We start from the raw sequence: 15427 nt of genomic DNA, 5'->3' as shown, positions 1-15427 counted from the left end.
GGACTTTTGTTATGCTATTAGTCCAACACTTTAGTTAGCAAATAGAGATGTCCACTGACCCATGTTAAGGAACATAGGAACAACGAGTAAGTACGACGTCTTCCCCTGTAATTAAGGTTCTCTGAACATCCACCGTGCGTTGAGGCTGAGGAGACACTGCTACTTAGCAAAGGACTAGTTGGTCATGAAGAGAAACTGTTAATTATTCCAGGGAATTGGCATCAACACAATGCAGAAAATGGTACCAGAAAATTTTGAAGGCGTGAAGTTCAGACGAAAGATAAGGTTGCTGCACCAGCTTCAGTTTCATGAGTTTCATGTGTCCTCAAAACTCCGCATAACAAAATTACACTCAATCATCTTACTCTCAAGAAGTTTGTATTGCCAAGCAGTCTGATGAACTGAAAGAACTGTTGAAATTTGAACCTGCACCCTTCCCATTGCCTCTCTTCATTGAGGACAGTATCTGTAAGTGTAGAAAGTCATCGCTGTGTGCTGCGTTCCTTCCGATACAAGAAAAATTGGATCCGAGATTGGGTAGATATGGCGTAACTGATGGCGAGTGCCTTCTGCATGAGCCACGTTCGAATCAGTGTGCAGGACTGTGTGCGCAATGTGTACTTTCGATGTAGTGTCACTGAAGATTTTGAAGGGTATCCTAGTGAGATCCATTACCAAAGCACCAAAGCAGAAAAGCAACAGATGAAGCCGTAGATATCCTGACATTATTGACAGCATTAATATCTCAGGAAAATAACATACACTACGTGATCAAAAGTATCCGGAAGCCCCCAATAACATACGTTTTTCATGTTAGGTGCTTTGTGCTGCCACCTACTGCCAGGTATTCTATATCAGCGATCTTAGTAGTCATCAGACATCGTTAGAGAGCAGAATGAGGCGCTCCATGGGACTCACGGACTTAGAATGTGGTCAGGTGATTGGCTGTCACTTGTGTCGTACGTCTGCACGCGAGATATACACACTCCTAAACATCTCTAGGTCCACTGTTTCCGAAGTAATAGTGAAGTGAAAACGTGAAGGGACACGTACAGCACAAAAGGGTACAGGCCGACCTCGTCTGTTGACTGACAGAGACCGCCGGCAGTTAAAGAGGATCGCAATGTGTAATAGGAAGACCACCACACAGGAATTCCTAACTGGTTTAGGATTCACTGCAAGTACTATGATAGTTAGGCGGGAAGTGAGAAAACTTGGATTTCACGGTCGAGCGGCTGCTTATAAGCCGGTAAATGCGAAACGACGCCTCGCTTGGGGTAAGGAGCGTAAACACTGGACGATTGAAGAGTAGAAAAACTTTGTGTGGAGTGACGAATCACGGTACACAATGTGGCGATTCTATGACAGGGTGTGGGTATGGTGAATGCCCGGTGAACGTCATCTGCCAGCGTGTATGGTGCCTTGGAAGCTGTCATCAGGGCTAAGCGTGGGCCAACACCATATTGAATTCCAGCATTACCGATGGAGGGCGCCACGAACTTTTAAGCCAAGTGTCCGGATACTTTTGATCACATTTGTATATTTCCAGAAGAGTCGAACAGAATTATCCAAGCGCTCTGTACTCAACTTGGTGCAAATTTCCTTCATGCAACAAGAGGTTGTTACGTTGCTGCAGTTCCATTAGGACAAGTGAAGAGGGAAGTCAACTCTGCTTAAAAGAAAAACTTTTCCATGTCTGACTTGGTATTTTCAAACAGCTAGATGCGAAAGAAACCAAATTTCTGAATTAGCAGAAACATTGTAGAACTGGTTCTCTGGCGAGAATGTCTTCATGGAATTCCCACAATAGTTCATATGCGCACCTGACAGATATACCGTTGTGACAATGAGGTACTGTGGGAATTTCACAGCGATGGGTCCGAGAGTCATTTTCACAACTAGTCCGTCGGAACAGCCTTAACCAATAGGAGAATGGATTGCTATTACATTGTACGTTGAAGACAAGAACAGAGATACACTGGACATCCTTTTCCACTGAATATTCTCTAAACCTGTAGCAGAACCCAAATTCCAAGTCGCGAGACTGTCGTTGATTCGAGACGCAAACAGATATTATTCTGAAATTACAATGAAATGAACACCCTTAGCTGCTGACAGGCGTTGACATACGTCAACGGGGACAAATGAAAATGTGTGCCCCGACCGGGACTCGAACCCGGAATCTCCTGCTTACATGGCAGACGCTCTATCCATCTGAGCCACCGAGGACACAGAGGAAGGCGCGACTGCAGGGATTTATTTCTGGCACGCCTCCCGCGAATCCCACATTTTCAACGTATTGTCCCGCACTACAGCCGTAGTGCCCCCGCCCATTATACTCATTACTCGCGGTGTGTTGCCGATTCCCGTAAGTGTTCGGGCACTGTTTGTGCATTCGCACAGAAGAAGAAGATGGTCAAGTGGCCGGTGAGCCTCAACTATATATATACTAAGATATCTTAGTATAGATATTATTCTGTTCGTAACTACCCAGAAATACAAGCATTGTTTGGTAACGAACAGATTACAACAGTTCTGTGATGCTACGAAGGCGAGTGATGTTTCCCATAACAACAACGAAAAAACTTCAGACTTCTAACTGAAAATCTTTTCTCGCAAATGTACGGAAGGTGGTCACACAAAGACTTCAATTTTTTTTTAAAAAATACAGAAATCTGTAGTTCTGCCACTTGCAAAAATTGTTATGGCCACATATGCCCGAGCAGGACCTCAGCGAGGATGATGCTGAGGGGGTTCCGACGACGCGGAAGCCCTAATTGACAACATCATAAATGAGAAGGAAGAAGAAGCTGAAGAACAGTTTGACTTGCCGTGTGGACCAAAGAGATCAAAGTGTTTTTTTGTGTGATTCCACGCTGAGGTGACAAAAGTCATGGGATACTTCCCAATATTGTGTCGGACCTTCTTTTGCCCAGCATAGTTCAGCAACTCTACGTGGCATGGACTCAACAAGTCGCTGGAAGTCCTTACAGAAATACTGAGCCATACTGCCTCTATAGCCGCCCATAATTGCGAATGTGTTGCCGGTGTAGGATTTTGTGCGCGAACTGACCTCTCGATTATAGTCCCATAAATATTCAATGGGCTTCATGTCGGACGATCTGGGCAACCAAATCATTCGCTTGAATTGTCCAGAATATTCTTCAAACCAGTAGCGAGTAACTGTGGCCTAGTGAGATGGCGCATTGTCAGCCGCAAAAATTCCATCGTTGTTTGGCTGCAAATGAACACCAAGTAGCCGAATATAACCATTTCCAGTCACTTATCGTTTCAGAGTTCAATTGGACTAGAAGAGCCAGTACATTTCATGCCATTATGGAGCCACCACCAGCTTGTACACTGTCTTGTTGACACTTTTGGGTCCATGGCTTCGTGGGATCTGCACCACACTCGAACCCTACCGTCAGTTCTTACGAACTGAAACTGGAACTCTTCTGAACAGACCACGGTTTTCCGGTCGTCTAGGGTCCAACCGATACGATCACGAGACCAGGAGAATTGCTGCAGGCGATGTCTTGCTGTTAGCAAGGGCACCCCTGACATAGCCCGTTAACGTCAAATTTCGCATCATTATCCTAACGGACACGTCCGTCGTACGTCCCACATTGATTTCTGCACTTAACTCACGCGGTGTTACTTGTGTGTTAGCATTGACAACTCTTCACAAAAGACGCTGCTCTCGGTTGTTAAATGAAGTCCGTCGGCCACTGTGTTGTCCGTGGTGATAGCGATTGCCTGAAATGTGGTATTCTCAGCGCATTCTTGACACTGTGGATCGCGGATTGTAGAATTCCTAAACGCTTTCCGAAATGGAATGTTTCATGCCTCTAACTACCATTCCGCGTTCAAAGTTTGCTAATTCCCATCATGCGGCCATAATCACGTCAGAAACCTTTTCGCATGAATCGCTTGAATACAAACAATTCGGTCAGTGCACTGGCCTGTACACCTTGAGTACGCGATACCGTGACCATCTGTACATGTGCACATCGCTATATCGTAACTTTCGTCATATCAGTGTATATTCTTACATGTTTTTTCACGTATAGTAATTTCAGTTTTTAAATATTGTATACAGTCAGCTTGTAATAAATAATATTGACCATAGAAACCTGTATTTGCCATTATAGAGCCATTGTACAGCTATTACGTGCATATATTAAGATACCTGTTCTCACAATCAAACCGATAAACTTTGGTTCTATCCGTACTGCTGTTCGGGACGATACCACCTGTGCCCCGCAGGAACTGGTGCTTAATGGCGCCTTGTAACTGCCTTGTTACTGCTGAATAATTGAGTCCTCCATCACCAGTTGCAAGTGTTGAGATATGCGGTATAGTTTACGTTACACAAGTGGCTCATTTCTAGATGGGAATATATTTTACTGCGGGCAATGGTCCACAAACTGGTTCTTAAACTCTAATTAAAACTGCTCCATTGCTAACTTTTGTGCCCGTTTCGAGTGCTTTACCTTTTCCCGCAATGCAGCTAAACTGGCCATTAGCTTATGCTTAGGGTCAGAATTGTCTTTGTCCGAATGGTCTTCCTCTAAAATCTCCAAAATGGCAACCGTCATCCCTTTAGACACCTCCATATCCGCAGTCACATAGTTATCTATTCCAATGGGCAGTTCCTGCAGTCTAATTCCTGTAAGCGCACCACTCCGCTGCGTACAAAACACTAAGTCCTCATATTCCTTTAGTGGTTCTACCACACAACACGTTTTACAGGCCAGTTAGTTCCCACGCTTACCCACAGCAGTTTCCCGCACCTTAGAGCGGACTATCAAGCAAATTGACTGCAATCAGTGTGGTTATGCATGTAGCTTAAATGGTTCCTCTTGCGATAGGGATGAACCTTCTTTCAGCGTAACGCTCTCAGCAGTTTCTCCCAGATGGAACGATGTCACATCGAGTTTTGTCATGCACTGATCAAAGTCACTTTCAGCATGATGTTTAGTCAATGAATGCAACCCTAAGACTGCGCAAGAACCATCGCCTATATCATACAAGATTTCCATGCAAGCCCGAAAATTCTTCGTCCCAACCAAGAAATTCAGTGTCGCTGAATTTAGCGAATGCAGTCACTTCCACTCGCTTTTCGTAACCTACATTTTCGTGAGCCCAACCTCCTCACTGATATCCTTTCACCTTTAATTTTAATTCCACTCCTGAACCTTTCTTTTATTTCCCTCATTGCTTCTTCGATGTACAGATTGAAAAGTAGGGGCGAAAGACATCCCTGTCTTACACCCTTTTTAATCCGAACTCTTCGTTCTTGGTCGTCCAGTGTTATTATTCCCTCTTGTCTCTTGTGCATATTATACATTTCCTGTCTCTCCCTGTAGCTTACCCCTATTTTTCTCAGAATTTCGAAAATCTTGCACCATTTTACATTGTCGAATGCTTTTTCCAGGCCGAAAAATCCTATCATTTTTATTTAATCTTGATTTCATTATCAACCGCAAAGTCAGAATTGCCTCTCGGGCGCCTTTATCTTTTCTAAAGCCAAACTGATGGTCGTTTAGCACATCCTCAATTTTATTTTCCATTCTTCTGTATATTATCCTTGTCAGCAACTTGGATGCATGCTCTGTTAAACTGTTTGTGCGGTAATTCTCGCACTTGTCAGCTCTTGCAGCCTTCCGAATTGTGTGGATGATATTTTTCCGAAAGCCAGATGACATGTCGTCAGACTCATACATTCTGCACACCAACGTGAAGGCTCTTTATATTGCCACTTCCATCAATGATTTTAGAAATTCTGATGGAATATTATCGATCCCTTCTGGCTTGTTTGATTTTAAGTCCTCTAAAGCTCTCTTAAATTCTGATCGTAATACTGGATCCCCAATCTCTTCTAAATCGGCTCCTGTTTCTTCTTATATCACGTCAGAAAAATCTTCCCGCTCGTAGAGCCCTCTCCTCTGCATTTAACATTGGTATTTCCATTGCACTCTTTATGCTACCAACCTTGCTTTTAATGTCACTGAAGGTTGTTTTGACTTTCCTATATGCTGAGTCAGTTCATCTAGAAATCATTTGTTTTTCGATTTCTTCACATTCTTCATGCAGCCATTTCGTCTTTGCTTCCCTGCACTTCCTATTTATTTCATTCCTCATCAACTTGTATTTCTGTATTCCAGAATTTCCCTGAAAATTTTTGTACTGCCTTCTTTCATCGATCAACTGAAGTACTTCTTCTGTTACCCACGGTTTCTTCGCAGTTACTTTCTTTGTATCTATGTTTTTCTTTCCAGTTTCAGTGATTATCCTTTTTAGATATGTCCATTCCTCTTCAACTGTACTGCCTACTCATCTATTCTTTTTTACTGTATCTATAGCCTTAGAGAAATTCAAGCGTGTCTTTTCACCCCTTAGTACTTCCGTATCCCACTTCTTTGAGCATTGATTCTTCCTTACTAATCTCTTGAACTTCAGCCTACTCTTCATCACTACTATATTGTGATCCGAGTCTATATCTGCTGCTTGGTACGCCTTAAAACTCAGTATATGATTTCGGAATCTCTGTCTAACCATGATGTAATCTAACTGAAATCTTCCCGTATCACCCAGACTTTTCCAAGTATACCACCTCCTCTTGTGATTCTTGAATAGAGTATTCGCTATTACTAGGTGAAATTCTTTCTCCTCTGTCATTCCCACTACCAAGCCCATTTTCTCCTGTAACCTTTTTTTCTACTCCTTCCCCTACAACCGCAATCCAGTCACCCACGGCTATTAGATTTTCATTTCCCTTTATCTAATGTCTTACTATTTCACTATCCTGATATACTTTTCCTCTCTCTTTATCTTCAGCTTGCGATGACGGCATGTATACCTGTACTATCGTTGTCGGTGTTGGTTTGCCATCGATTCTGATAAGAACAATCCTCTCACTGAACTGTTCACTGTAACCCACTCTGTGCCCTACCTTCCTATTCATAACGAATCCGACTCCCGTTAAACCATTTTCTTCTGCTGTTAGTATTACCTTCCCTAACACATTCGTTCTTCTGACATTCATGTCCCGACTCGTAGAACGTTATGCTTTCGTTGATTATTCAAAATTTTTCTCATGGTCATCTCATCTTTGTCAGTCTCCTCCCACAGATGCTAATGGGGGACTATTCCGGAATCTTTTGCCAGTGGAGAGTTCATCATGACATATTTTCAATTACTGGCCGCATGTCCTGTGGATACACGTTGCGTGTTTTTAATTCAGTGGTGCCCATTGCTTTCTGCATCCTCATGCCGTTGATCATTGCTGATTCTTCCGACTTTAGGTGTTGTTTCCCACCCCAACAACAAGAGAGTATCCTGAACCTCTGTCCTCTCCTCCGCCCTCTGTGGCAAGGCCGTTGACAGAAGTCTTCGGCCGCCAATGCTGATTATTAGACGTAATTCGTGCGTCGGCTAGTTTGGAACCAGAGACCGAGGACGTTTTGATTACTTCGTCTATACCACGCTACGTCTATACCACAAGTGGAATTTATAGAAAGGGAAATAGATGCAGCGCTTACTTCACAGAAGATTCGTTGCGACAGTAACACGTTGACTTACTCTTTCACATCTGCCGCCCTTCATGTCCGCGATAGTCAGAAACAAACATTACCGAAGGATAATAAAAGTTACGGCCCATTTTGCGTCTTTTATGAAGGACGTGGCCGGGGCCCAAGAATGTAATAATGTTACTGACTTCACAAAACGAAGACGGAAATTAAACGCCGCTAACTGTTGTTTTCTATGCCTAAACAAGGGATACGAGGCGTCAAATTGTCGAAAGAAGAGCCGGGTGTTTGTGCTAATTGTAAAAAACCGTATCACAAGTCGTTATGTGTTCAAGCTACGATCAAAGTACGACGTGTAGGACAACAGCACAGAGCAATGTCGCCTCTGTTACTAATGGACGCAGCTACACCCACCTTCGCATTCTTGCAAACCACACAGGTGCCCATCGTCGCACCAAGAGGGCTAAGCTAGATAACGGAAGCCAAGGCTCTATCATAGCAAGGTCCTTAATAGAATATTTGAAACTACCTAGCCTAGACAAAGGAGAGCTTAGTGTTTGCACGTTCCAATTGCCCTGTAGCTCATCACGATGGAGTACCTTTGTCAGTTCCGAAATTAGAGGAGCGTGGCATAATTCTGCGAAGTATGTCAGCGAGTATGAAAGCGCCATTACTTCACTCATCAGCCCAAAGCGCCACAAGAGATTAAAGATATCACACACGTCTACTGACTACAGTTAACCGATCGACACTCTCACCGATTATCTACTGATACGTATTTCTAAATCCATTGTCTTGTTTCTCACCATATTCGGTTGGATCTTCAGTGGATGCAGATCTACCGTCTGTGCGAATTTAGCTGTTGTTAACTTTGTATTTCCGGACCACCTGTCCACAAGTGACCAACTGAGACCATTCTGGGATCTAGAGTCCATTGGCATAACTGCTCAGCATGATACGGTAGAGACTAATAAAGAATCTGTCCTTCTTCAAGAATTTCAGGTATCTTATCCAGTGGTCAATCAGCGAAGAGTCGTTCGTCTGCTTAAGAAACAAAATATCCTTTGTGTTCCACCAACCGATTGAATCGGGAAGTAGATGTCGAAGTTTACGGAAAAGACTTTTCAGCAACGATTCCTTAAAGGACACTTACCACCGTCTTACGTTGGACTACATTACAAGGTACCATATAGAACTTGCTCCTCCTGAAGACGCAAGTAACACTATTTTTTATCTTCCGCATCGTGCAGTTAGGAAGGAGAAACTTGCTAGAATAAAGTGGAGAATCATTTTCAGCGTACCATCTCAAGAAGTCGACGCGCCCTCTTCTCAATAACACCTTAGAAGCGGATTCAAATCTTCGGCCAAAAATACTTGCTGTTCTGTTACGGTTCCGGTTACACCCTGAGGCTACTGTTAGCAATATCACGCAACCACTTCTGCAACTTGTCTTGCATGGTGACAAGGATTTGACAAGACTTTTAAGGCTCAAAATTTCTCAAGGTAGTCACGGGAACTGCCATACGACGTACGAAATAACTTACCGTTTAACTAGACTTCCATTTGGTATGGCATGCAGTCCATTCTCGCTTTCGGCGACACTGAAAGAACATTCCTAATCATGAGACCACGTTTCCTTTCGCTGCGTAGATACTAGCCAACAATGTCTTCATGGATGACTTCGCATTTGGTGCAAATGACGACAACGAATCTACGATATGGTCAGTTCGTAGTAAAAATATTTCTGTTACTGATAAATCCGATATGTGCACAGTATTTAACAATCATTTTCTGGGAATTGCAGGCGAATTAAATAAAAATCTAGTTTCTACAGGGAATCATATAACTGTCTTGGAAAATGCCTTCCTGAGATTGATGTCTGTGATACAGACAAGGGGGAGATTGAGTCAATAATTAAGTCACTGAAGAATAAGGACTATCTTGGATCTGATGGAGTATCCAGCAGATTATTAAAGTACTGTGCTGCACATGTTAGCCATGTATATAGGCATATTTGTAATTAGGAATGGTCAGTTTCCTGAACGATTTAAGTACTCAGTAGTAAAGCCGATTTATAAAAAGGGAGAAAGGAATAATGTAGACAATTTTAGACCTGTTTCTACCCTATCAGTGTTTGCTAAAGTTATTGAAAATGCAGTGTATGTCAGGATAATTGCTCATTTTATAACACATAATTTGCTACCAAATGTACAGTTCGGCTTTAGAAGACGTTTAACATCCGCAAATGCTGTATCATCTTTTCTCCGTGAGTTCCTGGATGGATTAAACAAAAGGTTTCGAATGCTAGGCATATTTTTTGATTTTACTAAGGCATTTGATTGATTAAACAAAAGGTTTCGAATGCTAGGCATATTTTTTGATTTTACTAAGACATTTGATTGTGTTGATCACAAAATATTGCTCTAGAAGTTGGACCATTACGGAATACAGGGAGTAGCTCACAATTAGTTCACCTTTTACTTTAACAACAGTCAGCAAAAGGTCATTATTCACAGTGCTGATAATGGCTGTGATGTGAAGTATTGTCAAATGGGGGGTGCCCCAAGGATCAGTGTTAGTGCCACTCCTGTTGCTTATTTACAGAAGTGATATGCCGTCTACTATTATGGGTAACTCTAAAATACAGGGTGAGGCAGTGAAACGGCACGATTTTGTAAAACCACCAAAGATTTATTTACAAGTAAAATCATAATAGTTGAACATGGATCTCAAGTACAAGAGTGGAAATTAAAGATTTAACTTAAAAACAATCATTTTTTAAATATGGTGTCAGTGAGGTGTCGTCCTTGGTTTTGCACACATTGTCTAAGCCTGAGATGAAATTGTCCCATGACGTTTCGTAGCATCTGTACTGGAATGTTGTTAATTTCCTGTCGAATTCGCTCCTTCAGGTCTTCTTTTGTTCTTGGTGGATTTTCCTGGAAGACTTTGCACTTGAGGTAGCCCCAAAGAAAAAAGTCTGGTGCCGTCAGATCTGGTGAACGGGCAGGCCAGGGGAAATCGCCATTCCTGCTGATTAGACGTCGTGGAAATGCAAGTCTGAGCAATTCCATTGAGACATTAGCAGTATGGCTTGTTGCACCATCTTGTTGGAAGAGTGTTTCAGCATCTGGATCATGTCGATCAATTCCAGGCAATGGTCAACATGTCAGCATAACGTCCAGAGGTTACCGTCACTGTGTTGCCATCTTCATCTTCAAAAAAATAGGGCCCCACGATTCCACGAGATGACATTGCGCACCAGACTGTTACTTTTTCAGAATGGAGAGGTTTTTCATGAAGTTCGTGCGGGTTATCTGAGGACCAATATCTGAAGTTTTGCTTATTTACGTACCCACTAAGATGAAAGTGGGCTTCATCACTCATCCATAAGTTATGCACTCTTTCTTCATTTCGTTCAATAACGTTAAGCATTGACTGGCAAAAGCGTATACGGTTATTGTAGTCATTAGGTTTAAGGGCTTGCACTACCTGAATTTTGTATGGATGATAGTGAAGGTCACTCTTCAAAATCCGTCTTACTGATCGATTGCTGAGACCAAGTTCTGCGCTGTGCCGTCTCGCGGATTTTCGCGGACTTCGTCCCAACGTTTCGCGCACACGATTAATGTTCTCGGGTGTCCGGATTGTTTTTGTGCTGCCGCCTCTTTTCTTTGTTGTGCTAGCAGTAGCTTCAAAGGTTTTAACCCAAAGGAGAATGGCTTTCCTTGATGGCACGGGAGCCCGTGGCGGCAGGTTGAATTCACGACGAAAGGCGCGTTGAGCACCAACCACACTATCCGCGTTTTTGTAATATGCCTTTACGGCATATGCACGTTGCGCACTCGACCAACGCTCCATGGCTACTGAAACTTCCACCACTCTAGACGCCCAAGGTCACTTCCCCCACTCTCGCAACCCCCCTCCGCGCCCGACAACCACTATCGAAATCGTGCCGTTTCACTGCCTCACCCTGTATTTCTGTTTGCTGATGACGCTAGCTTGTTAGCAAAGGATGTTGTGTGCAACATTGGCTCGGTTTCAAATAGTGCAGTTCATGACATAAGTTCATGGCTTGTAGAACATAAACGAACACTAAATCACAGTGAGACTCGGTTTTTGCAGTTTCTAAAACACAATTCAACAAAACCCGACGTTTTAATTTCACGTAATGGACATATGTTTAGTGAAACTGAACAATTCAAATTTATAGGTGTTTGGACGGATACTAAAGTGTCGTGGAAAGCCCACATTCTGGATCTTCTGCAAAGACTTAATGCTGCCTTTTTACTATTCTATCGGTATCTGGGGTAAGTGATCGGTCGACACGAAAATTAGTCTATTTTCATTCGCTTATATCGAATGGTATTATACTTTTGGGGTAACTCTTCCCATTCTAAAAGGATACTTTTGGCTCAGAAACGGGGGTTCGGGCAAAAAGTGGTGCAAGCTCGCGAGCCTCCTGTCTGGATATTTTGAGGTTGGCTGCTTTGTATAAATATTCTTTACTGTAATTTCTTGTTAACAATATCAGCATATTCCCAAGAATAAACAGCTTAGTTAATACTCGGCAAAAATCCAACCTGCATTTAGATCGGACTTCCTTAGCTCTTGTGCAGAAAGGCATGCAGTATACTGCTGCATCCATTTTCAATAAGCTACCAGAAGAATTCAAAATCTTAGCAGTAATGCTAATTTCAAAACGAAACTGAAGAGTTTCCTCATGGGTCTCTCCTATTCTGTTGAGGAGTTCCTTGAAAAATTAAGCTGATTCTTATGTTATATTGTTAATTGCGTTTACTTAAACTTATGACTTCAGTTTTCTTGGGTTCATAAATATTTTATTTTTATCCGTTATTACTTATACATTGTAATTTCATGTACTGACATGTTCCATGACCTTGGAGATTTGCTCCTCAATTTGGTCCTACGAACCTGATGTGTAAATAAATAAAAAAACAAGCAGGCGACAGTTTCTACATTAACACGGATGATGTCACAGAAAACTTTTCCGATGGACCTGCTATCAATAGGAAACTATTACAGACTCCAGCTAAATTTCATGTCACACTGGGACTATTCTCTTCTGTATCAATTATGCAAAACTAGTATTCCAAGAAATCTGATGTAGCGGAATTGATTGGAATGAACTGCTACCTAACAATCTGGCAACAAAAATGGTTCAAATGGCTCTGAGCACTATGGGACTTAACATCGGAGGTCATCAGTCCCCTAGGACTTAGAACTACTTAAACCTAACTAACCTAAGGACATGACACACATCCATGCCAGAGGCAGGATTCGAACCTGCGACCGTAGCGGTCGCGCGGTTCTAGACTGTAGCGCCTAGAGCCGCTCGGCTACTCCTGCCGGCAGTCTGGCAACACGATAACATACTTGGATGTCCACTTTACCTCCAGTGCCTTGTATCCATATCCCACGATGGCTATAAACTACGACACGATATCCAGATTTATATATTTTGTGATACTTAACGAGAGTATTCGACGACTCTAAACATGGCAACGCAATAATTCACTTAGCCTGTAGCAAGAACAGGCTTGCACCTGTCAAAAGGATAACATTGCCACGTCTGGAACTTCAACTCGATCTTATGGGAACGTGATTACTGACAAGAAACCCTCTGAGTGCGATGTCACAAAAGACCACTGATGTTTACGGCATTAGACGGCCCACATATTGTCTACCATGCAGCCACAAGATTGGCTGCTAATGCCTACAGGGGGCGGGACTGGAGGTATCCAGTGGTGAGCACAGCATGAGGCTACGGAGCCTAGTAGAACTGCTTAGTCGACGAGTAACTCACAACAGTGCTACAGTGCTAGTGGTGTTCATACAAAGCGGAGCAATGGCAACTATAAACAAAGCAAACAATGCATTGCATCTACAACAACAGTTGCCGAAGTTGGCATTTCGTCGGAAAGGAACCCAAGGATCTTCGCAAATGAAATATTAGCGTTTCTGCAAGATAAGTCAGTGGAATGTGTGGTGTCGTATAATGTGCATGAAGATTATGATAATGACGACACGTGCTCGACAACTGATATTGAAACAGGTGTCGAGCCATGTAATTCAGCATCCTTGTCGGGCAGGGAGCCACAATTCCCGTCTCCAGTAGAACGCAGTAAAGTACAATCGTTGTCCAAGAAGCGTGTACTAAACATAATTACCTACGGGGAAGACCATAAGCAGCATAGTAAAAAAATTATGAACAGATTTCGAACACGTTCTTAGTAATAGGATCGTTTAGTCCATAAGAAAAACTACGGATATTCAAGGGAACACAAGGTCCACTTGTTACAAAAACTCGTGTTTGCGCGTTTCAAGGATGCTCGATACAGATTAGAAGTTCATCATAGTGACCTACTGCGTTATGCACATCAAACTGCGATCGAGATAGATTACAGTGATTTAAAGGGAAGCAGTGAATGGTTACATACCTTAAAATAGCGCTACATAACTGGAGGACGCAAGATAACGAAATTTCAAAAAACCGTCAACCTGACGACGCACGGCAAACTGCGGAATCGGCCCGAAAATTTATAGATGAGACAATCAAATTTATCCCATCGTTTAGTAAGGGATTTGTTTTCAACTCGACCAATCGGGATTTGAAGAGGAAATGCAGATGAAAGGAACCGTGGAAATTAAAGGTACTGATAGAGTTGTATCAAGATCAACTAACATCAATGACTTAACGCATTCGTATACAATTATGCCGACTATTCATCTGGATGGTTAATTGACTGGAAAATTATTTATTGTACTGCGAGAAATCGGAGGTGCACTGCCCCCTTGGATTCTTTCTCGTGTGACCTTAGGCTGGATAGGCAGTAAAGCAAATCTTGCAAGGGCAGTATGGAATATTACGTCGCAGTTTGCAAGAGTGGGAAAAATGGGCGTAAGAGAACTACAACTATGTACGAGTGCTGCTTTTCGCCAATAGCTGGTCAAAATAACTTGCTTTTGCTTGATTCATGGTCTTCGTGTAGAAATCACACACCTTTAGAGCAAACTATCCCTTCTGAAAAGTATATGACATTGCAATTCATACTACCTTTAACCACTGGACAAATTCAGTCTCTGTACGTTTCTTGTTCCGTGCCTGTAAAACATTATCGCACTATCTGGAGCTACATCTTACAGGAAAGCCAGTTTCAACATCAGCTCCACGGCAGACTGTTTCACACTCGATTGCATGCCATCACGTTCCATGAGTTCTCATCACTCCGTTACACCAATATGGTTCTATATCCGTCTTTAAGAGTGGATACCTAGCAGAGCGTCCTGCATGGTTTGTTCGCCTTCGATGTGGATGGCACGAAACTTTGTGATCACTGTGGTGCACAATTTTTTATTCGGTGTTCATGGGGAAAGTTAATGGTTTGTTTTGAACATTTCTTGAATGTCAACGATGTCCATTTTTGTAAAATTTAATACATTCATCTGATCTCAGCACTTCCCGGCAGCTCATTTTCTGTCTAACTCCTGATGCACATAGTCATTAGCAGCTCATATTTTTCCTGTCATAGTTGTTAACACAACACTTCCAAATGAGCCTTACTAAAGCTTGAACTTGAGACCTCGCACACGAGGGGTTCTTTGTAAGATATTTCTGCAAAGCTGCAGGGTACGAGATTACTCTTGCAACTTAGTGGACACGCTACAGTGACCTTAGGTTGGATAGGCAGTAAATCAAATTATTGGAATACTGCTTTGTGTAACAGAGTGACAGAAATTCATATATACACGTCGCCTAGTCAGTGGACGTTGTCCTGGGCGCGACAACCCAACGTATCATCTAAGACACGACTTTCTTGGCAATCAAATCCAGTCTGGAAGGGACCATCATGGCTTGCACATCAAGAGGAATG

The 15427-nt window shown here is 42.6% G+C and overlaps 1 non-coding gene across 1 annotated transcript; it reads right to left on the bottom strand.

The window, feature by feature from the left end:
• Window positions 1-2155: 2155 nt before the first annotated feature.
• On the bottom strand, window positions 2156-2229 carry Trnat-ugu (transfer RNA threonine (anticodon UGU)). Its single transcript has one exon. It is a non-coding gene; the product is annotated as a tRNA-Thr (tRNA).
• Window positions 2230-15427: the final 13198 nt, after the last annotated feature.

The sequence above is a fragment of the Schistocerca serialis genome, chromosome 4 (assembly GCF_023864345.2).
Source record: "Schistocerca serialis cubense isolate TAMUIC-IGC-003099 chromosome 4, iqSchSeri2.2, whole genome shotgun sequence".
NCBI lineage: Eukaryota > Metazoa > Arthropoda > Insecta > Orthoptera > Acrididae > Schistocerca > Schistocerca serialis.
The sequence above is the reverse complement of the archived record's forward strand: the minus strand, read 5'-3'. Positions and strand labels throughout refer to the sequence as shown.